At 39.7% G+C, this 23643-nt stretch overlaps 1 protein-coding gene across 1 annotated transcript in view; it reads right to left on the bottom strand.

Annotated features, from left to right (window-relative positions):
- Positions 1 to 23643, bottom strand: part of dgo (ankyrin repeat domain containing protein 6 diego) — a 198157-nt gene that overhangs the window by 81949 nt on the left and 92565 nt on the right. The gene's annotated exons all lie outside the window — the stretch shown is intronic.

Genomic DNA, 23643 nt, shown 5'->3' with positions numbered 1-23643 from the left:
ATTTTTTTTTCCATTTTATTCCACATATTTGAATATTATTATCATTCCCTTGCAAATTAACGAATATTTCGCAATTTCCCGCGGAAATATTACCATATGTAAAATATTATAAACACATTTCATATACACGTGACTGGTATATTTTTCAGTAGGAAATATAATATAAAAAATATTTTATTTTTCGATGTTTTATCGACAACAATATTGAATCGTAGTGTAACGAAAAATACGGCCAGAAATTGAAAAAAGAATAATCGATACCTCGAATAAAAATACTTCCGGGTATGAAGGCATATCTATATCTACATAACTACGATCTATAATTAACCAATTGTAAAAATTATAAAAATATAACGAATAACAAAAATTCCCAAATATCCGAATTTCGCTAACAAAAATATATTTCGAGTGGTAAGAAAATTCGAATGACGAGATCGCTGTGTCAACTCTCGTCAACTACTAGATCTAGATAGACGGCTCTTTCGAAATCCGCTGTGCTCCCGTGACAACACGGTGATTTTAGCGTTACGAGTGTACCCAGCAGTCGACGGTTTTACCGTTCGGTCTATTTCAGGCGCGTCTATTTTTTCCGCTCTTTCCCACACGATCGCCATATAGTTACGAGCGCCGTGACACAATAGACACGACCTGCACAATGAGTCCGGCATCGTGCGGGAACATGGCGCACCGTAATAATGCCCTTAAACGGCCACGAGTGGCATTTGGAATACGCGAAACGAATTGGCATATGGGTCGCGTTATCTGTCTCCCGTCACTTAATGAAATTTACTATCGATGGGATCGACGTCCACGACCGATGTACCGTACCGTGTTCGATCGCGGTTACAGGCATAAGAAACGGGCACCAACCACGGATTTTTCACACATGCAACGAATTCGTGTATTTTAGTATCTCCAAACGCGAGGAAGCAGATTGTTTACCGATGATTTGATCGACTTGCCGTGAATCGAATTAATATGCGGACATTATGGAGTTTGTACTTTGTCTTATATATTATATACTATTATTGTATAATATAATACCAATTAAGAACTAAATAACATTCTACGTAGAAAAATATAGAAAAAGAAGATAATAACGTAACAAAGAGATATTCCCATTTAGGAAATGAAAATTCCAAATATACACTCGTATGAATACGAACCACGTATTAACTCTTTGCACATGGCGATTTTGCGTTAGAGAAAAATAGTAATTCGAAGACTTTCTGCTATAAAGTCGACGATATTTTTAAATAAGAAAACCTATGCAAATTTAGACGTAGAGTTATTTTATTTCGATATTGCATGCATCCTTGAGTCATTTTAAACGTGATACATTAATCAATATTGATTTTTAGAATCAGAGATCGCATCTCGAGTGCGAAGGGTTAATAAAGGTACGCTGTTAATAATGCGTTATACGAATATCGCCTACAGTATTATGTAACAAAAGGTAACACTCTTTTAAAAAATATAGAAAAACAAAATAATAACACAGAGATATTCCTGCTTATAAAATAAAAATTCCAAGTAAATACGAACACGAACAACGCATTAATAAAGATGCGCTTCCAAAATACATCAACGTTACACGAATATCACCTACAATATAATGTAACAAAAGGTATCTCTCTTTTGAAAATATAGAAAAACAAAATAATAACACAGAGATATTCCTGCTTATAAAATAAAAATTCCAAGTAAATACGAACACGAACAACGCATTAATAAAGATGCGCTTCCAAAATACATCAACGTTACACGAATATCACCTACAATATAATGTAACAAAAGGTATCTCTCTTTTGAAAATATAGAAAAACAAAATAATAACACAGAGATATTCCTGCTTATAAAATAAAAATTCCAAGTAAATACGAACACGAACAACGCATTAATAAAGATGCGCTTCCAAAATACATCAACGTTACACGAATATCACCTACAATATAATGTAACAAAAGGTATCTCTCTTTTGAAAATATAGAAAAACAAAATAATAACACAGAGATATTCCTGCTTATAAAATAAAAATTCCAAGTAAATACGAACACGAACAACGCATTAATAAAGATGCGCTTCCAAAATACATCAACGTTACACGAATATCACCTACAATATAATGTAACAAAAGGTATCTCTCTTTTGAAAATATAGAAAAACAAAATAATAACACAGAGATATTCCTGCTTATAAAATAAAAATTCCAAGTAAATACGAACACGAACAACGCATTAATAAAGATGCGCTTCCAAAATACATCAACGTTACACGAATATCACCTACAATATAATGTAACAAAAGGTATCTCTCTTTTGAAAATATAGAAAAACAAAATAATAACACAGAGATATTCCTGCTTATAAAATAAAAATTCCAAGTAAATACGAACACGAACAACGCATTAATAAAGATGCGCTTCCAACATTTATCAGCGTTACACGAATACCACCTATAATATAATATAATAATATAAGACAAACAGCATTCTCGTCTAAAACCACAAAAAGAAGTTAACCTAACAAATAGATATCCGTATATAAAGCGAAATGCAAAAACTCGCGAGTAAATATTAGTACGAACACGAATAACGCATTAACAAAGACACGCCTCGCGCAATCTGACGCGCGTCCTATCCAGAGCAGTGCTGCCCCCTGGACACCGAATACCCTAAGCCGCAGTTATTAATTAAATTCCCTGCCACCTATCAATTTCGCCAACTTAAAATCGTTAATCTTACTCGGCTGGGATCAAGGATGTCCCTGGGAGCATTCATTAATCCATGAAAACTACTCGGTCGGTCTTATCGAACGTTAACGACGAACCGGAAAAAGAAGGCGACCAAACCGTATCGGCTAACGACATCCAACGACTACGCTAATCAACCGTGCCACTCCCACATTCTGAGTCAAAGCACGCTCGTCCATCATCCGATCGCGGCAAAAAAGGACCAGACTGTCTTCTAATCGATACATCTCGGCGAACGGAAAGGGACCAGGCACAGCAAAGATCCGAGAAGAGGAAGAAGACGCAAGAAAAAGATGGAGACCGGAGAGGCGGATTTTATGGCCGCGTTATCGACCTAGATTAAAAGCGAAACGTCATTCGGCCCAGTGACTTATGACTCGGCTTTCCTGGACTTTGTTTCACCTGGCATGCGTTCACGGCTAACGAGCACCATGCTGCTTCTGATTGATGCCGGATCGACGTATCTGAAAACAGCAGCGACGGCCACAGCTTCGCTGGCCGATCACGCGAAAACGGAATCACCCGCTGCCATTTACCTTTCCCTTCTAATTTCTCGGCTCTGGTAATTAGCCGGACAACGTATCATTAGGGGAAGAGTTACAACCGAGTCGTGGTGGTTTTTGCTTTTCGGCGACACCTCGTTGTTAGACCAGTTCCTCTCAGTCGACGCTGATACCGTTCTAGAGTCCCGACTGCCAGAGATCATGGCGCCCGCCTGGCTAATCGGGCACCGAGTTAACCGTTCCTAACTCCATCTCTACCAGCCGATCGTGCGCGATAATTCCGCGTAATAATTCTATACCGGCGTGTCGGTACGCGAGATATTTCTGTCGGTTGCCGAGCAGTAATTTCGTTTAATTTCACTCGGCCGATTTGAATTTTCTTAATTGATTTCCGAGCAGCCGGTATTATCATAATTGGTATTCTCATTCGCGTTCTTTCCACTGCGGCAGAGTTACTAGGTGTGGAGCAATCGAGAATGGAACGAGATATCGTAAAACAAAATGGTGGGTTGCGTAGATCGAGTTGTGTGGATACCCGTAAAGACCACGCAACTCGGTAGTTTATTTTTCAAAATAACCTTCATAACGATATTAGTCGCTTTTCCATTTTTCCCGAAAATAACACCCTAATTGGCATTGGTCGATTTTCGATTTGCTTTTTTTACACGTCGAATGCCATGGGGGCCACCGGCGCCCAGATTGATAGAAATATATATAATTGAAAGAAATGTCAATATTTAGAAATTTTTATTATTACCATCGTTGATTCAATGACGGTGACCCCCGTCGCAATTAACCCTTCGCACTCGAAGATTTTTTGGCCCGAGAAGAGTAGAAAATCAAAGATTCTCTATTAAAAAACTGACGATACTTTTTTGAGCAGTAAATAAAGAATATTATAATAATGGAATTGTAGAATTATTTGATTTCGATACCTCGCACACTGTTACATTACATTAAATTTGATATATTAATTAATATAGATCTTCCAAATTTTATGAAATAGTGACTGAGGGTCACCTTTCGAGTGCAATGAGTTAACTTGTCAAATATGGTTATACACTGTAATTTATCTATTGCAGATAATATTTCGACATTCTATGTATCGCATAATAGAAAATTCATCGTGGAGCCACGGGCAATCCCTGTAAAACTGGTGTGGCATTCAACGTGTTAAAAATAGCATATAGTATATTTTTTTTACTTTTTGGAAACCTCGATTGAGAAGTGGGAATAATAAGTTTGCAGAGAAAATGTTTATTAATGAGGTAAGATGATGCTTATTTATTATCCGTATCGTATTAGCCTGTAATTATTATGTGATTTTACGATATTTTTCCAATATTTAGTATCTTTTATTTTAGTACTTCTGTCTTTTTAATATTTTCGATCAGATTATTATCTTACGACCGACCACAGGCGTGATTATGAGGAATAACGCGTGTTAAAAGATAAAAGTCGAAGTCTTTGCTTGGCTGGAATTATTAATCGATTTCGCTCGTAAAAGGTTTATAGAATTCTCGCGTCGTTATGCTAAATGGTTACAAGAGAACATGGCGTCCGGTCGACTAAGCGAGGACCGAGTTTAACCATACCCAACTCGTGTTGCTCGAGGAAATTCCGTGTAATAATTTCATCCCATCCAACGTCATTAGCGAGATCTGAATTCCCTTAATTCAATTGGAAAAACTGCTTCTAACGTAATTACGCCTTTCGTTAATATTCTTCGCATTAACCCTTTGCATTACAATGACGAGTCTGACTCGTGTCAAATGTCAAAGATGTCAAATTTCTTCGTGTGAAAATTTCACGATTTACTAATCTACTAAGCTACACTAATCACGCGACTATAATTGTTTCATGCGTTTTATTGTGCACAAAGTTCGACAAATTTCTACAATTTTTATCCAATTTCTTCGTGCTTGGAATAGGTATATAGTGGTTAACTAGAATTAAATACCACTTCGATTTATACCTTTTCGCAATTAAATCGCAGTGCAGAGAATTAACGAAATAAAAATTACGATGAAAATACGAAAATTAGAATTTCGGTCTGAAAAATCCCGATGGAGAATGAATAAAATTTTCAACAATAGTGATCTCGTTACACTCGAAGAAGCTGTGCGTATTGATTGCACACGAACATACGGTACACGCGATATTTCTACAGGGAGCATTTTCATTTACTTTCATCGGCGTCACTACGATTCGAATTTTCTTAATTGAATCCTAATCGAGAGGTCGGTATTATCGTAATCGTATATCTGATTAACATTCTTCGATATAACGGGGAGCGATTAGGTGCGAAATGATAACGCACGGTGAAAGGAAAAACTCTGCAGATTGAAAATAAAAAGGGAAGGAAGAAAACGCAAATTTAGTTTACAAACAAGTTTCGAAAGTAGCTGTTAACTAACATTTTCATTACGACAAGAGGTATCGCTTATACGATCGCAGGTAACTCGATCGGGCGGTATAAAATGCCCGCGCGAATAAGACCAGCTGGAGCATAATTTTTCCGATCCTCGAAGGCACACCTTTGTTTGCCGAACCATAAATGCAGGCAATTCCTCTGAAACCGCAATTGGAACCACCAGCGTTGAAAGAAGATTGCTGTAAATCGAGCAAACAGAGTTACATCTTCAAACGAAGCGTCAAAACGACCATCGAACCAACACCATTTTCCCTTATTGATATTCCAACTGGTCGAAATTAAGGAATATATATATAGGGTGTCCAAAAATTCACGCAGGAAGAAATTTTGATAGGAAACACAGGTTTTCTCCCACGCTGGTAACAATTTTCAGATGTTGCCGTTAGGACACAATGTCACTTGATAACCATTCGGAAGAAATCTCTAGTTAATAAAGATCTCTAATAATAAAGCTTTAATCATAAATATCTCAAAAACTATCGAGTAGTTGCCTTTTAATGGTACATTTTCTTGAACTGCATGACTAAATCTATAAACCTACTGTTAACTTCTTAGGTATGACGAGCCACTATAGTGGCTTTCAGAAATTTCATCTCTCTGAACGACGCGCAACAATTGTAGCCCACTTGTTCACTGTTTAGATTAAATATTCGTCTTCGTATGCGTTGCCTTCACGCTTCTTTTATCTCCACATCGATGTATAACAGTGTTTACACCAACCGAAAACATTTTCCTCCATATTGTAAATGCAAAAAAATGAAAAAAGCGTAACAAAATTGTATCATACGTTCAAAATAACCAAAGACGTAGATCTATCTATGAGTTTGAAGTCTTTGACGTGAGTCTATGTGTCACGCCATATTGTAAAATATATCATACCCAAGTTTATTAAAATTATTAAAGCGAATTGTTAAAGTTAAAGTATGTGTAATATATTTTAAGAAAATTTATAATTATATCATCGATAACTTCATTTTAACGTGCTCGCGTAGAGAACAGCATTTCCTGTCACACATTTCAGTGCTGTATCGCTTATATGTAGTTCGTGTCAGACCCTGCCGTCCCCAGAAATCGCTTCGCGTAAAATTCAGCCATACCTAAAGGTTAAGCCATGAAATACCGTTTCGGCGATATTATCACTCATCGGGAAAAACCATATTGCCGATCTCGTACCCAGGTAAAACACGATGGCACCTTGACGCTTGACCATCATGTACGCCAAGCACCTCAAGTATAGGGCAATAATTCAGTTCGCTTTTCCGCTTGCAACCCCTATCCTTATACCTCAAATTCGGAAACTATATCCAAATACAGATTACATAGCCCTATCAAGGGGGTCTACATAAATGCTAGGCCTATTAGCTCATAGAATATGAAAACACGCGAGAGGAAGATAGGGACACAGTCAACTTATTATTTCGAAGCCAAACACAATCTCCACAAAGAACTGTCCGTCACTAATCGTCATCAAGTTTCAACTAAATCAATGAATAACTTACACTCTCTTTGTAAGTATAAAATCGTGTTCCTTTATACAAATATACGCCATCTCCGAATTATTTTCGACATCCTCAATACCTAACCTACACAAGCGCTATACTCCCCTTCGCCTGCTAATAAAACTCGTTGCAGTGGTTGCATTCTATCATAATTTATTATTTTAATCTCGTATTACTATAGACTGGTAATAATCGTAGCGCATAGAGCGATGCGTAATTGAAGTGCATTTACCCGCATCCGCGATATCGCGATTAATATTTCAAATTCCATGGCGCACAGGGTACTCGATATGGACGATCCAACGAGGCCGCTGGGTGCATCCGATGCAACGTTTCCACGAGATCGTTAACGCGTTCCTCGCGGAAACCCTACCGACGTCCATCGCGGTAACTTCGCGGTAACTTCGCGATAGGGAATCGAAGGTTCCATAGGGAATCCGCGTTGCGAATTAACGCATGCGCGGACGCCGCGCGGTATTTTAATTACGCGAGAGTGCTCGCAGTCGCGTTGGTGAACGTTTCGCGGTGATGGCCGGCTAAAAGGCAGCTTTCGCAACCGCGTGAAATAGGAAATAATTAATTCGTCCCATATAAAGACGCGAAATAACCGGCGTAATAGGGTAGCCGCGCTTCCTTTAATGCGTTAATTAAACGGACCCCGTCGATTCTCGATTTTCGCGCCTAAGCGCATTATCGATTAACTGGATTATGCTAATGAAATACTTTTTGCTCGAGGAGGAGTCGATAGGCGATCGAGATAAGGCTGCACGCGTGTTGGACCGTTATTTTGTATAATTGGTCGGTAACGATGAGCAGGTAAGTCGAGTATGGATTGAGAAACGCGATTGCTCGGTACCTGTGGCAAATGCGGATCGTCTGTGAAAAGAGTCGATGTGTCTCTTATCGAGTATGTACTTCGTTTATTTATTTATTCTTATCTATACAGAATATTCGTTTATCGTTATTAGTTATTATATGTTATTTATACTTATCTTTCTCGCGATTTTTACACTGACACGTGTAAGTACGTGATTACGAAAGTGGAGTAAGTAATGCATTTCAGAGAAATAATTTTATCGCTCATGTATCGCGTTGCATTCGTTTATATCGTAATAAAATTGATATTTTACAGATGCTTATAGAAATTTCGTGGTGATAAGTATGAACAAAGAATTTATTGCGAAGGGAAATACAATAATCGAAGCTCGTGTCGAGGAGATTATAAATAAGAAAAGGAAATTCATAAAATAAGGGAAAACAAAATAAATGGCACACAAACCACTTATTTCATTATCAACAAAAATAATACTATTTCTCCGAAACAAAAGATAAACAATTTTTAACTCTTTGCACTCGAGAGGCCACTCTCGATCGTCAATCAGATTCTAAAAGTCGATGTTAATTAATACATTAAATTTAGAATTATTCAAATTATTCTACGCTTTAATTTGCATACGATTTCTTATTTATCGTTTTAAAAATATCCTCGACTGTAAGACGGAAAGCCTTTGAATTACTATTTCTCTCTAACGACAAATTCGTCGAGTGCAAAGGGTTAATTCATTTTTCAATTCTGTCGACCTATCGAGGAATTCATTCAACGAGATAAAATTTCATTGAGAAATTTAAGAGAGCGCATAAGAGATCATGTATGCACAAATTTCAGAATCTCTCGTTTCAAATAATTACTATAGAAGCAAACTAGATATAAATTGATCGAAATCGCAGATTAATAAGAGAAGACAGTGGCGTGGACTTCAGCACAAAGTGGGGCACCTTCGTCGCGTATTTTTCATACTATATCTACCACAGCCGGTGAAATGATACGTGGAATAGATGAAGACATCGGAAAATCGATACACTTGCATCGAAAGAAAAACGGAGGAATCGGATGAGCAAAGCGGTGACGTCGAATGCAGAATTTTTAGAGAAGTATCTAAAAACGGTTTCGCGGCTGTGGTGGGTTCAGTGGTAAGACCGCATTCTCGATCCAGATCGACACAAGGGCTGTACAAGTTTCCTCGCTGGCCGAACCAGTTGCACTTGAATACGTTCACGCGAACCTACACGGAAAGTTCAACGAATCGCGGATGTCGCGGAAAGCTCGATCCACGTTGAATTCGCTTTCTCTGCGTCGCTACCGATATCCTTCCATCGAGATCACTGTAACCCATAAATCCTGTATAACCAGAAGAAAACAGTCTAATTCGGAAATATTTTTATCTTTTAATCGGACAGAAAAATTTACGAACAGGTATAATAAAATCGGAGTAGCTAAATACGTGACTAGCAAGACCTTCTTGCAGAGCGGATCAGCCATTTAACCGTGAAAATATAGAAATATAAAAGTAATTATTAGTTAGGTAGCCAAAGGAGAATCCTGAACACCCGAAAGTCCAAAATTCGTGATGTCCAGTGAAGAAAGAAAAATAAAATACACGTAATAGTGGCATTAAAAAATATGGTCAGAATCGTCTAAAAATCAGAAGCTCGTTTAACAAGTGAGTTCAACAATATTGACAAGTCTATAAGCAGAATTCACAACATCAGTGACACCTGTTTCAAACAACCAGCGCCCGATTTTGAACCTCGAACCATTGTTCTGGGAAAAGAACTGTCAAAAATTAGAAACTCGTTTAACAAGTGAGTTTATCAAATATGACACATTTATAAGCGGAATTTATAAAAATCGTGTAACCTGTACCAAACAACCAGCGACCCATTTTCAACCTCAAATCATACTCTCGGGCAAGGAATCGTCTAAAATTCGACTAGTCGAAAAATTAGAAAATCGTTTAACAAGTGTGTTCAACAAAAATGATACGTTTATCAGTAGAATTCATAAAAAGCCTGTAACCTGTAGGAAGCGAGTAGCGACCGATTTTAAGCCTCGAATCATACTTGCAGAAGGAACGATTAAGCTTCGAATAGCATAAAAACCAAGAGCTCGCTCAACCAATGGCTTTAACAAAAATTACACATTTATAAGCAGAATTCATAAAGATCCTGTAACCTGTAGCAAGCGAGCAGCGACCGATTTTGATCCTCAAATCATATTCTCAGGCAAAGAATGGTGCAAAATTCGAACCGTCTCAAACTTGACCCTTTGTACTCGACGATTTTTTGGCTAGAGAAAAGTAGAAATTCAAAAATTTTCTACTAAAAATCCGACGATACTTTTTTGAGCGGTAAATAAAGAATTGTATAATAACAGAATTGTAGAATTATTTGATTTCGATACCTCGCACACCGTTACGTTACATTAAATTTGATATATTGATTAATATGGATCTTCCAAATTTTATGAAACGGTGACTGAAGCTCACCTCTCGAGTGCAAAGGGTTAACACTAGAACTACCAACCAATTGAAAATGACTGGCCCCAGAATTTTCCTTTTCGCGATCACCGAACACATACACCTGCTTCAAGAATAAAATTGGTATCAACTCGTATTAAGAAAGAACTGTAATAAATATATTCACTCGTATTCATCGTATCGCTGAAATTACTATAATCTGTGCACGTTATAGTTAGGTACCCATTAAAGATCGGTAGTTCTAGTGTTAACCCTTTACACTCGAGAGTCGACTCTTAGTCACCATTCAATCAAATTCTAAACATCATTATTATTTAATATCTCGAATTTAAAATTGCCCAACAATGCGTGGAATATCGAGGTAAAATAATTCTGTGTCTTACAATTAATTTGCATTTCTTATTTACCGTTTTGAAAATATCGTCGACTTTATGGCAGAAAGTTTTCGAATTACTATGTTCCGTAACGAAAAGATCGCCGAATGCAAAGGGTTAATATATTGTTCCACGAGTGACTTGGACATAAACCGACACATTTGTAAGTAGAACCCATAAAAATTCTGTAACCTGTAGCAAGCGAGCAGCGACCGATTTTGAACCTCGAATCACATTCTCAGGCAAAGAATGGTGTAAAATTCGAACCGTCTCAAACTTAATGTATCGTTGCACGAGTGACTCGGACAAAACCGACACGTTTATAAGCAGAATGCATAAAAACCGTGTAACCTGTAATGAACAAACAGCAACGCCCGGATAAAACGTCGTTCGACCGCTGGCCACTTCTTCTTCGTTACTCGGCGAGCGGGGATGAAAGATCGACGAAGAATAAGAGTATAAACAGCGGCGTTCCAGTCGGTTGAAGAACACGAAACTGTGGAACGATAAGAAACACGATCTAAACGATGTGTAATCGTTAACTAATGCGAAACGAAACGGTGCCGATACCTTATAAATCGCGCGGACGGTACGCGAACACGCGACTCGCTCTCGCGGGATCGTCTGAATTCTTTATTGATCGCGCTCTACCCCCATAAATTGCCTCTGTAAATAGGGGTTCGGAGAAATTCTTGTATCCAGCGAGCGCGCTCCATCGTTTTCGCATAGCGAAAGTGCAAGTCTCACTGGCACGATCCGCTCGACCTGCCGTTTCGTTGCCATAATCGGCGTCCACCCGGCTCGCGTGTCTATATGGCAACCGAGATATGGGAACGTGACCATCGCGGACCATCCGAATCCGCTTTCTAGTTGGAAATTTCGTTCGATAATCCGACTTTTCACCGACCACTCGATTCAACCAGTCCTGCCAATCTAAATCGTCCTTGCAACTCTGCTTTCCAAACTTATCTCTAGCCTCTTTCTCCTACTTTCTTCGTCTCCAATGCGAATTATCCGAGAGATATCTCCGAGAACTTACGGTTACCTCTGCAACTAGGCCAGACACCTGTCTGAAATTACCCGTTCACTGAATAACTCCGATAAATAAGTCTTAGACCACCCTCAAAAATACGGCTCTATATAAATACACCTTAACGTTAAACCTACCACGACTAAAACGACCATTCTTAAATTTTTCATTTAAAATTCAGCATTCGCTTTAGTCACCTGACTGAGTATTTTTCTTTTGACTATTATACTAAACCTAGCAAGGCCCAAATGGTATTTTCTACATTTTTAACACTATGCCGCCCGGTGGCACCACGTTGGTGTCATGCGAAAACTATCGGGAAAATGCCGATGGCAGCACGTTGGTATCATGGACAAACGATAAGTCAGTCCTACTTTCGCCAAACAAAAGAATCTCGATTAGACGTGCGGACGGCATAGTGTTAATTGAAAATTTCGCATTCAACATTGTCGTTGTGGTCACTCGCCTTTGCGATTGTTCCTTTAATACAATTTAACCCCTATGAGGACCACATGGAGGAATAATCAATTTTTTCTCGTGTTTCATGTTTCTAAAATTTTTCTTATTTTATTTCTTCGTCTGCCTTGTAATTATACAGAACATATAATTTATCATTCGATATTTCCTTTTATCCCATTTTTTCTTTAACACTCTCGTTTCCTTTCTTCACCCATCGGTCATTTAACCGGTCGTGGTAGGTTTCGCGTTAATATACGTATAATTAATCGTTCTGTATTTCCTTTTATCCTATTTCTTTCTTTAAATTCTTCTTTCCTGCTTTCACCATTCGCTCATTTAACCGGTCGCGATAGATTTAGCGTTAACGCACGTATAATTAATCTTTCTGTATTTCCTTTTATCGTATTTTATTTTTAAGATTCTCTCCTGTCTTCACCCATTGGTTCCTCGACCGATCGTGGTAGGTTTATCGTTAACCACTTGCGCTACGATTTAACCCTTAACGAACGAGCGCATTTTTCTAGAACAATGACTTTTAAGAAATTAAGTGCTTTATTTCCGGAGCGAGAAAAGGTGCATAACTAATATCGCTTTATTGGATTTTATGGAAACTTTCAGTAATAATAGGTAGTATATGAACAGATATGTCCATACAAAAGGATACTGAAGTGAAAATTTCAGAAAAATAATGAGAGTTGAAATAAACGAATAGATGCGTGTATGTAATGTATAGATTTGTACACATTTATAAATTTATTTTTTATAGATTAACAATGTATTTATACAAAATTACTTATATTTATTTCGGGTGTGGTACTTCTCCCAACAGTCCTCTATGCGAATACCAGGCTTTTTAGTACAAGTATCGCAATAATTACGTGTTTCCTAACAAATTTCCTAAAGTATCACGTCATGCCGCCTGTATGGCGGCATTCGATTTTTTTAGAATATTTATAATGTCGCGAGTATGGCGGCATTCGTTCGCTACGATTTAACTTTCTGTTGTCGTGCGTTGCAGTGACTCCGCGCCACATCTGCGAGCTCACTGTTAGCCGACGTGACGGACACGTCGTTTTTGTTTCTGCGACAAATGCCTATCGACGTGGTACACACGTCGCTGGCGGCCTTGGAACAAAAGCATCTCGACGTGCGTGGCACGTCTTTATAACGCGAGTGATTAAAACGCTGCATTTGGCAGTCGGTGGTGCGGAAGTATCGACGATTGCCGATCGTGCGCTTGCCCGGTGATCATTCGTTACGACCAAGCGAATTTCCAGCGTTCCGGAGCGTGTACCGAGTGTGGTACCGCGTAACTTTTACGATCTAGTAATTTCAGGCCGCGGCATGGATCGCCAATTTCCCAGTTACCGTGCTAGGTGTCGTGACAGACGATCGCGTGCGCCACTGTTCTCGCTTTACATGCGTGGCTCACGTGTCGCGAGGCGTGTCGACTTCTGCACGAGATCGCCGTGGATATATTGAATCGGGGAACGGGTCCGAAGGGAAAGGCTGCAAGAAGAAGACGTTAAAGTCTCCCCGTGTCGGAACAGAGCCACGGGATACACGTTTTACGCGATCGGCCGTTTTTTCCCCGGCCAGAAGCTCGCAGCCATCCACGCCGATTGCTCGGGATCGAGAGCTCCTCCGCCATTTCCGATCCCATTTTCAGCTTTGCTTCTTCTGCACAGTGCGGTGTTCCCAATTGGAGTACTTGGTACCGGAATTGGAAAGGAAAGTAACACAGAGTAGTATGAATTTGGGAAACTAAGTACTTATTCCGTAGATGGACATGTGTGCACCGCCTGATATACTAGATGTATAGTCTACAGAGGTGTATAGTCTATAGTATATAGATCAGTTGTACAGTCTACTGACAGATCGACGCGAGAGGGAACGGTGACAAGAGACTACCGCAAAGCTAATATAGATTTCTAGTGGTCGATGCTGTGCTCTTTTATTTCTGCAACACTTGGAATCTCGAGGAGACGAGTGACGGATTTAACTCGGTGGAATTTGAAGCCTTCCGAATGGTCTCGCAGAACGGCCAGCATGGAATTTTAACGACCAATTGGATTCGAGGAGCACAATGTGGTGCGCGATGTTGATTCTGACATCGGTTGACGAATTAATATTAGGCAGCTGAGACCTCGGTTCAGCGGTTAAAACCCATAATCTTCATAGTGGCATACTAAATATCTCTAGAATATTTACATAATATTTGCTATAATAAATAAATTACCTGAAAGACGATACGCATGCTCGAGGATGCAAGATGAGAACCGCTGGTTCAGAACACTGTACTACAAATCAGCTTGCTACATTTTGTAGCCTTTGTTTCCAAGACTTCCCAATTACTACAAGCTTTTTAACGTTTCGAGCTTACAACCCCATGAAAATTTCATCCAAAGGCAACTATGTGCGCGAAACGACAAGAAAAATACGGTATTCCTCTAACTTGGATCAGAAAGTCAAAAGCAGTTTCGCAGAAGTCCCCCCCGGGAATGCGAAGAATCGCGGATAGAAAAAAGCGTCGTCCATGGCAATGGTTTTTCGGCCCGTTTCCACGGGCTGATCGGAAAAACAGCGGCAGAGCCGATCCTTTTAATTAGACAGCGCCGCGCGAGTCCTGTGAACCGGCGTCGTTATAAGCGGTATCAGGAGAACGGCCGAGAGCTGGTATACGTGCAAGCAAAAAGCAAAGTGGATCACGCGGCGTATCCTACAAAGAAAACCCCTGTCGCGAACATGGAAACCCGGCATCGACGTGGTCCGCGCCGATCGAGTTTCGCGGTCAAGTGTACGCGGCCATAAGGCGTTGTAAATGTGACAAATGAGAGGAACATAACCTCTAAACGGGCCGTCTAACCGAGGGATCGAGCCTCGCGTCGGCACCGCGCGTGGCGCTGCGACCGCGCGGGAACATAACCTCTAAGGCGTTTCGAGGAATTTCCTACTGCGGTCGATGGATTTATCGTTATAAATTTATAATAACAGGGCCAAGGGAGTTCCGTTGCGTAATTGGATATGTATAGGGATTTACGAATCGAGTTAATTGAATCATCATGAGGGATGTTTAATTGTGGGTCGTCGGTGTGAAATTATGGAATTATTACGGTTTTAAAATTGAACCTGTATAATCAATGTAATTAATTCGTCGTTGATTGCACGGTTGTTTAAAATCGAATCTAGAGTAATGGCTGATGGTAAAAAGCTAATACCACTGGTTTCTTTGTTCCTCGTTTTGTCTTCTTATTTTAAAGTTATTTTTGGGGAATTTTTACAATCCTACGCTGGAAGATTATAACAATAATATTTAAATTCCACGATGCGTTTTATACCTCATACTCCTATTATGCAATAAACAATCCGACTCTGTGCAAAAATTTCATGCCACTGCATTATTCCTATTTGTAACGTAATTGAGACACGAATGTCGAAGGGTACAAAGGAAACGACACTGAAAAGCATCGAGCAAAATGGTCACGAAACCGGAGTGATAGAGGCCCGCCTCTTTAACGTCAGTTAGCGCTCTTCAACCCGGTTCCCTCTTCAAACATCACTCGAGGTTTTAAAGCACTGTTTTAGCAGAATTTCCGACGCCTTTATATTTGTCGACGATATTTACATATATCCCACGAACCTTCTTCTCAAACCGCAAGACCGTTTATTTATCAATGTAAATACGCTCCATCCTCGTTACTCTTTTCCCAATTTCTGACTCATACCTGGCTAACAGACGTGTACGCCATCTTGGGGAACGTTTTGTCGCAGATTCGACGCTTCTGGAAACGATAATACACACAAAAGCATTCATCCTTCTTTGTTCAATCTCCTCTAAATATTAAGACATTAAAATATTAAAATATCGAAACGCCATTCTGGAGAAAATTTCCCCGAAGATTCTACACTCCTGGGAATGGTTTTGGAAATGAAGAAAATCAGAAAGAGACTCGCATAATTTCCAGTCCTTCTATTTCTCGCCCCTCCAAATATTAAGATATTAAAATATTAAAATATCGGGACGCCATTTTGGAGAACATTTCCTCGAAGATCTTACACTCTTGGAAACAGCTTTACAAATAAATAAATTCGGAAAGTTATTATGCATCAAAATATTAAAATATCGACCCCACAAGTGTCTCCTGTTCCTTCCTATAATTTCAAACACTCCCTCTCCCCCGAGAAAATATACACAGCGTAATAAAATTCCATTCGAGCATCGCATAATCGTAAATTCGTATCGTGGCACGTACAAACAAGCCTAAATGTGTTCTCCGTCAGTTGTTTAAAAAATTGCCCCGGGGAATATTCGTACGGGTCATAATGCAAGTTCGATGTATCGTTTAAATCCCGATACCTTGACCATTTTTAACGAAGAGGAACCAGCACATCGCGCTTCGAACGCCGGAATGTAGTTCGCTGGGGCAAATAGAATACGCGGAAGAATTCTATGCCGATTCTGCTTCGAGAGAAATTCTCGAAAGAAATTGCCCCGAGAGAGCGTGACAAAAGGCCGGTGTCACCGGAACGAACGTACGCGTAAATTCTCCTTCGGAATAAGGAGAGAATTATCATTAGGTCGGTTGAACGGCAATTACCGAATCTTTTCCTAGCTGCGTCGTGCAACGATTACCCCGAGTACTTTCTCTTGTACCTCGGAAAGCGATTTATCGCCATTGAGAATACGATATATTTCGAGGCAAAGAGTGGTATGAAACGTCTATGATATCGAGTATGCGAGGAATTCGCCATGTTTGCGACCGCGTCGCGATTATTAAGCAAAAGGAGGCTATAGGTAAACGGAGAAAGCGATTAATTTGTACGCGAGGCATGTGCGACACGCGTGTAAAGACGATACGATCTCAGGCGAAGAAATTCCGAAAATAATTCCGTAAAAATTTCATTCCATTCTTCGAATCGGCAATTTCAAGGACGAGCAAAGAATTTTGCAGCGTGAATGTTAGTCGATGTGTTCTTCGTTTTATTTTATGCCGGAAGTATCGTAGATATCTTCAGACGTCGAGTTAACGGTACTAAATAATTATAGCGATTGTTTAAAAAATTGAACGCTGAAATCTCGTAAGGGTGATGGATCATTTATCGAATTATTTATTCAGCAAGTTTAAATTGATGTCTAATATTCGAATCCTCCGTTGCAATGCATTAATCGCAGTGCACATCGTCTCCATTTTCTCGCTTTTGCGTGAAGCGATGAGCCTCGGTAATTGACATCGTTTACCAAAGATTTTTCTTTGCAAATTGCTGTCACGACAAGAATTATATACCAGATTTAAAGTGTTTCCACATTACGTCGAATTACGGCCTATAAATTTATCGCCGTGCTTCAAAATACGCCATCATCGATGTAATACGCGGGAGTGTCTTCGGCGTGGAGTAATTTTATGCATAGAATTAAATTAATTGCCCTGCATGGATGTAGAAATTACAATGTGCATCGACAATACGCGATTAGAATGCGAACCTCGTTACTAGATTTCGCGAACTAGCAAATTTCGTTGAAACATCGCGACGTATTGCACTGGTCTTGCATCCTTTGCACTCGGAATTATTCTTCGATTTTCTTGCCAATAACTCCCTGCTATTTTAAGTATTTTCTTTACCGATTATAACGAATATACAATAGCTTTCAAACATTGTTGTAATTTATATTTGAATTTTTAAGGAATTCAAGTATTATGCAATAGAGAAGAGATAGCACAGGGTGCTTGCATCCTCAGGACTGACTGACTTCACTGACACTCCCTCGATGACAGGCAGTGGCCGCTATTGACCGAAGAATGATGAAGATCATCGGGGGGTCATAGTGAGATAATCACAGTGAGGGTCATAACTGAGATAGAATATGGCAACATCGACGTTAGTTTTCTATTTCATAATAGCTTCAAAGACTATGCCGATGCAATCATATCCTATCACATGTTATTCGCCATTTTCGGCCAATAGTGGTTGTTATAACGCAAAGGAATAGTAGTGGAAACTGTGGAAAAACTGTATAGATCTTTATTGAACGGGCGAACGGTTAGAACTGGCCTGTTTAGGGCCACGCAGGTCACAAGTCGTCTTCAGAAGACTGGAGACAAAAGACAAAACGCAGGAGAAGGGATCATCCCTACATAGCTAGGATGTAGAGTTTACTTTGCTATTTAACCCTTTGCACTCGACGATTTTTTCGTTACAGGAAATTAGTAATTCGAAGATTTTCTGTCATAAAGTCAAGGATATTTTTAAAATGGCAAATACAAAATCGGATGCAAATTAAGACGTAGAATTATTTTACTTCGACATTGCACGTATCGTTAGGTAATTTTGAATTTCATATATTAATTAACATCGATCTTTAGAATCTAATTAAATGGTGACTGAGAGGCGCCTCTCGAGTGCAAAGGGTTAATTTTACTATAACAGTGGTCAGTGCCTGTGATCAAGGGGGTGCGAACGAAGTTGGCACGCTGTGCCATCTCTTCGTATTAATGCATAATAGTTACTTACTTTCTATTTTCTTCTTCATTAAATAAAGAACCAAGAAACCTCGAGTGTAACTCGACATAGGAGTGCAAAGGGATGATGTACCATGCCTGTACGGCGAGAGTTTATTCGAATATAATTAATAAAGGAACGCCGGTTATCAGCGAAAGCGAGAATATAAAAAGTTTCTAGAAATTCCAACGTTCGAGGTATCTCGAATTTTATGGCTGAATAATTAATCAGCGAAGCTTCCTGTGTTCAACTTCGTCGCACAATCGACGTGTGAGGAACAAGGCAAAGATACGATCACGTATCCTTCATCGTCGAATAATTAAGCAGCTTCCATCGAGGAGTACGGAACACCGGGCACCTGTTAAGAACTATGGCAATTTCGTTGCCAGTCAATTTTTCCATCCAGAAGATCCATCCACAGTCGCTATCGCGATGCCGCAGAGTTATTATTTTTATCTCCCCTTGGTAAAACATCCAGTATCCCGGTAATTTAATATTTAATACCCGAATGCACCCTGTTATTAATTTTTATCGGACAAGAACGTTATACACGTGGCTGCGCACTCGTGCTACAAAGTAACTTCGTAATCGCTTCTCCAATCACATCCACTCGCAACTTACAATTAACCTATCCGCAGCCTTGTATCCAAATGAAGCAATTATCGACGTAGCAGAATCGCCTCCGGGGGAAGAGATCGCGACTACCGATTGCGACGCAACAACGGCAAAGGCAGAAAACGAGCAACAAGGGCCGACGTGAAAATCGGTAAAAAGAACCTCGAAGCCCGCAGAAGGAACTGTCGATCGCTGCTCCGAGGATCCCTGTATCGTGCCTTCCAATCTTCTAGCACACGATTCTCTTTTCCTTATCGGCAATGGAAAATCGGCTCCTTCCGAGGTCGTGCAATCTTTTCGTCCGATTTTCTCCTTTAAAAATTTGGAAAATTTAACGAGCGGCGAGTTTGGACGATTTTCGCAAAAATCTTGGAAGAGTATAACGTTTGAGGTTACGAATGTGACTCTGTTGCGAAATAGCGAATATTTGGTAAATTATATTAATATAGGATATCATAGTTGAAATTATATTAATTCGCGCAGTGAATTATGATTGATTCGAATCGTTGGAATAAATCGATGAGAATTGGGTGCTATCGGTAATTCGTGTTAAAAGTATCGTAGAATTAATCGAGGTTACAGCCAGGGAATACAAGTATCGAGGTTGTAACATTTTAACGAGTTTTTGTGTTCATTAATAATTAATGAAATTCATGAACGGGACTCGTCGATCTTGTCGTGCCAAATTAATTTTTATATAAGAAGAGATCGATGTATGCAAAGTTTTACACGGGACATCACACCCTATGCAGATTACCGAACCATCACTCGGGTCTCTTTTATAATCCCCGACTTTCGGTAGTCTTAACACGATTTTGCGTTTAACTCACTAGCGCCACCACGGCTCGTATCTGCGATAAACGTTCGTCGGATTATACATGGTCGAATTATCTTCCGATTTTACCGCTATAATCTTCGAATTTTCTTTTTAAGAGTTAAGACCAACCAATTTTAAAAATACCTATTCATTCTTTCACGCTTCACGTTTCATTTACATTTTGTACAATATTCTTGACACATTTTACTTCCCTTTGTCTTGCAACTAAGTTAGAAAATGTTCGGCAATATTATCGAATCAATCGCGTATTTTAAACTTATATTTCGCTGCGAATCATTCGTTATGCATCCACCGTGTAAGAAGATTGCCAGGTGCGCGCACGAAATTCTATATCCGAGATCGCACGAGACCTTCACACCCGCGGTTGTACCTGGCAGAGCAAAGAAACACCACGAACGCGAGGAAATTTCCAAGATGCTCGAACATTTCGCGAACAAAGCCATCGACGAGCGGACGCCTGGGATCTCGGGAATGCGTCTGCCAGGTAAGAGAGATCGTCGTGGTGGCGTATTACCGTCGCGTTTCTTTCTCTCCCGTATCGCGAATCGATTCACGAGCGTCGATAGCCCTTCGCGACTCTTGGCCGTTTTGCTCTTGGCCGGTCGCGAGTCTTTTGACATTTGCATCCCGGCTGCCGTGAATACGCGCTGCTAGATATCGCCGTGCCGTCACTCGAACCGGGATAACATCGAGAACCGCGAGTCGCGGGGACGGAAAAAAGGGGGATGGGCTTCGAGGACTCCCCGTCGAGCGAAATTCCATCGTGGACCTTGTTAAGACCCCGTGCCTCGTGTTGCGCGATGGAAGGATACTCGGAGGAAGGCTGTTTGTTTCCACAGGCTCGATGGAAGAATGGCCAGGTCCTCGGTCACGAGGGAATCGAGTTTCAGGGGTGGAATGGGTAAACCAGGTTTTGGCGAGTAGAATTATTGCGGGAAGGGTGAAATGGAAGGGGTCCGAGGAGTAGGGTGATTTTACTGGGACGGGTGAAGGTTCTGGCGAGTGGAATAACAATAAAAGAGGTGGGTTTTAGAGTTCTAGTGGTGGAAGGGTCTCGTCACAATTTTATTGGAACCAGAGAAGATTTTGGTGAGGGTAATTCTAGCGAAAGGGGTGGGGTTTTAGGGTCGGAAGAGGTAGAACAATTTTATTGGCACGAATAAAAATTTCGGTGAGGTTAATTCTAACCGAAAGGGTGGAGTTCTAGGGGTAGAACGATTTTATTGGGTCGATTAAAAATTGTGATGAGTGGAATAATAGTGGAAGGGGTAGAACAATTTTATTGTCACGAATAAAAATTTCGGTGAGGTTAATTCTAACCGAAAGGGTGGAGTTCTAGGGGTAAAACGATTTTATTGGGTCGATTAAAAATTGTGATGAGTGGAATAATAGTGGAAGGGGTAGAACAATTTTATTGTCACGAATAAAAATTTCGATGAGGTTAATTCTAACCGAAAGGGTGGAGTTCTAGGGGTAGAATGATTTTATTGGATCGAATAAAAATTGTGATGAGCGGAATAATAGTGGAAGGGGTAGAACAATTTTACCTGCAGAAATAAAGATTTCGATGAAGGTAATTCTATTGCAAAGGGTGGAGTTCTAGGGCTAGAATAATTTTATTGAGTGGAATAAAAATTGTGATGAATGGAATCATAGTGGAAGGGGTAGAACAATTTTACTGGCACGAATAAAGATTTCGTTGAGGGTAATTTTAATTGAAAAGGTGGAGTTCTAGGAGTAGAATGATTTTATTGGGTCGAATGAAAATTATAATAAGTGAAATAATAATGGAAGAGGCAAGATGATTTTATCGAGGGTATATGAGGATATCGATGATTGAAATTATAACAGAAAGAATCGAATTTTAAGAGAAAAAGCAAAAGCATAATTCCTCGGATGCAAATGAAGGATCTGATAATGGAAAAAAATAATCGAATTCCTTTATGACTTCACTGAGACAACTGAAGGATCCAGGTGAGTGGAATAATATTAAAAAACATCAAGTTTTACGAGAGAAAGTATTTCATCGAGGTAAACGACGAAAACCATTGACAAGTGAAATTACAACAAATGGGACTGACTTTTAGGGGAGTGTAATACGATTTCATCGCAGCACGTGACGATTTTGGCGAGTGTAATCGCTAGAGAGAAAAATATATAATAATCCCCTATTATCTCTACGTTCCTTTTTTATTTTCTCTTTTTAATCGACTTTAATCGATTTTAATCTTACGGGAAGCCACGCATTAAAAATATCTCCGGCCCACGTTTAACGCTCAAACTACCAAACCAGTTTCACACTTTTCCCGCGAGAGAGATCGGGTGTCACGCGGTTTTGGACGTTAGAGGGACTCGTATAACAAGCTGCGTGACACGCATCACGCGTACCGGGGAATTAAAAATGCCCCAACGTTTTTGATATACGGACAGTTTGGCGTCCCGATATTCCCGCGCATGAACGTCAGAGGTTTCTATTCCACGTGTATTCGAATTTCATGTACCAATGGAAAATACTGCTGCGTGAGATACCATCTATTACCACGAAATATTCCTTTCCTTTTCGTGTTAAACGAGCCTTCGTTTTCTTGCATCAGAGCATTAAATTTGATCAGGATTTATTACCATTATCTGGGATCTCGAAGGTGACAAAAAGCCCAGCTCCGAGGCGGCAGCACGCGTTTATATATGGCGTATAAATTACTATTATTACGGTGAACTATTACTACACGCTATTATTATTACGTGCACGCGATGATAATAATTTCCACGAATAAATACACCCGGGTGCGCAAATATCCTTGCGTTGGAAATTACAAGAAGCCAAAATACGCGCAGGTTCACAAGCGTGTATTTCAATTTGTGAGTGCTTTTATGTTGGTTTTATCACGTTCGTCGCTCAGCGCGAATCGATTAAGTTTCTCGCGGGGGGCCCAAATCCGACTGTCGGAACGCCAAACTGAACGTTATTAACGTGTTGGTCAACGGACCCTATTTACAATTTCCCACTTCCACCCCTCACAATGCCCCGTAATCGTTTTCGATTAATATCAGCAAACTTCCTAGAACAGAACAGCAAACTTGGAAAAGTTTGACCACTCGTAAACATATTTCTAGACAATTTCGGAAAATGTAGAAAAATCTACGACCTATTGTTCCAATTGTCCAAAATCATCTGAAATGCGTTTAGACTGTTTTAACGAATACACCATGCGACATAGAATAATGCAATATTTTATCCTAAATATAAATTAATAAAAAGTACAGTATATTGAGTATATTTTTAATATTTTTATCTTGTACGTTCTATATTTATAATTCAGTACTT

Source organism: Eufriesea mexicana, unplaced genomic scaffold, assembly GCF_001483705.2.
Source record: "Eufriesea mexicana isolate 0111107269 unplaced genomic scaffold, ASM148370v2 scaffold492, whole genome shotgun sequence".
NCBI lineage: Eukaryota > Metazoa > Arthropoda > Insecta > Hymenoptera > Apidae > Eufriesea > Eufriesea mexicana.
This window is presented reverse-complemented; position numbering and strand designations above follow the sequence as displayed.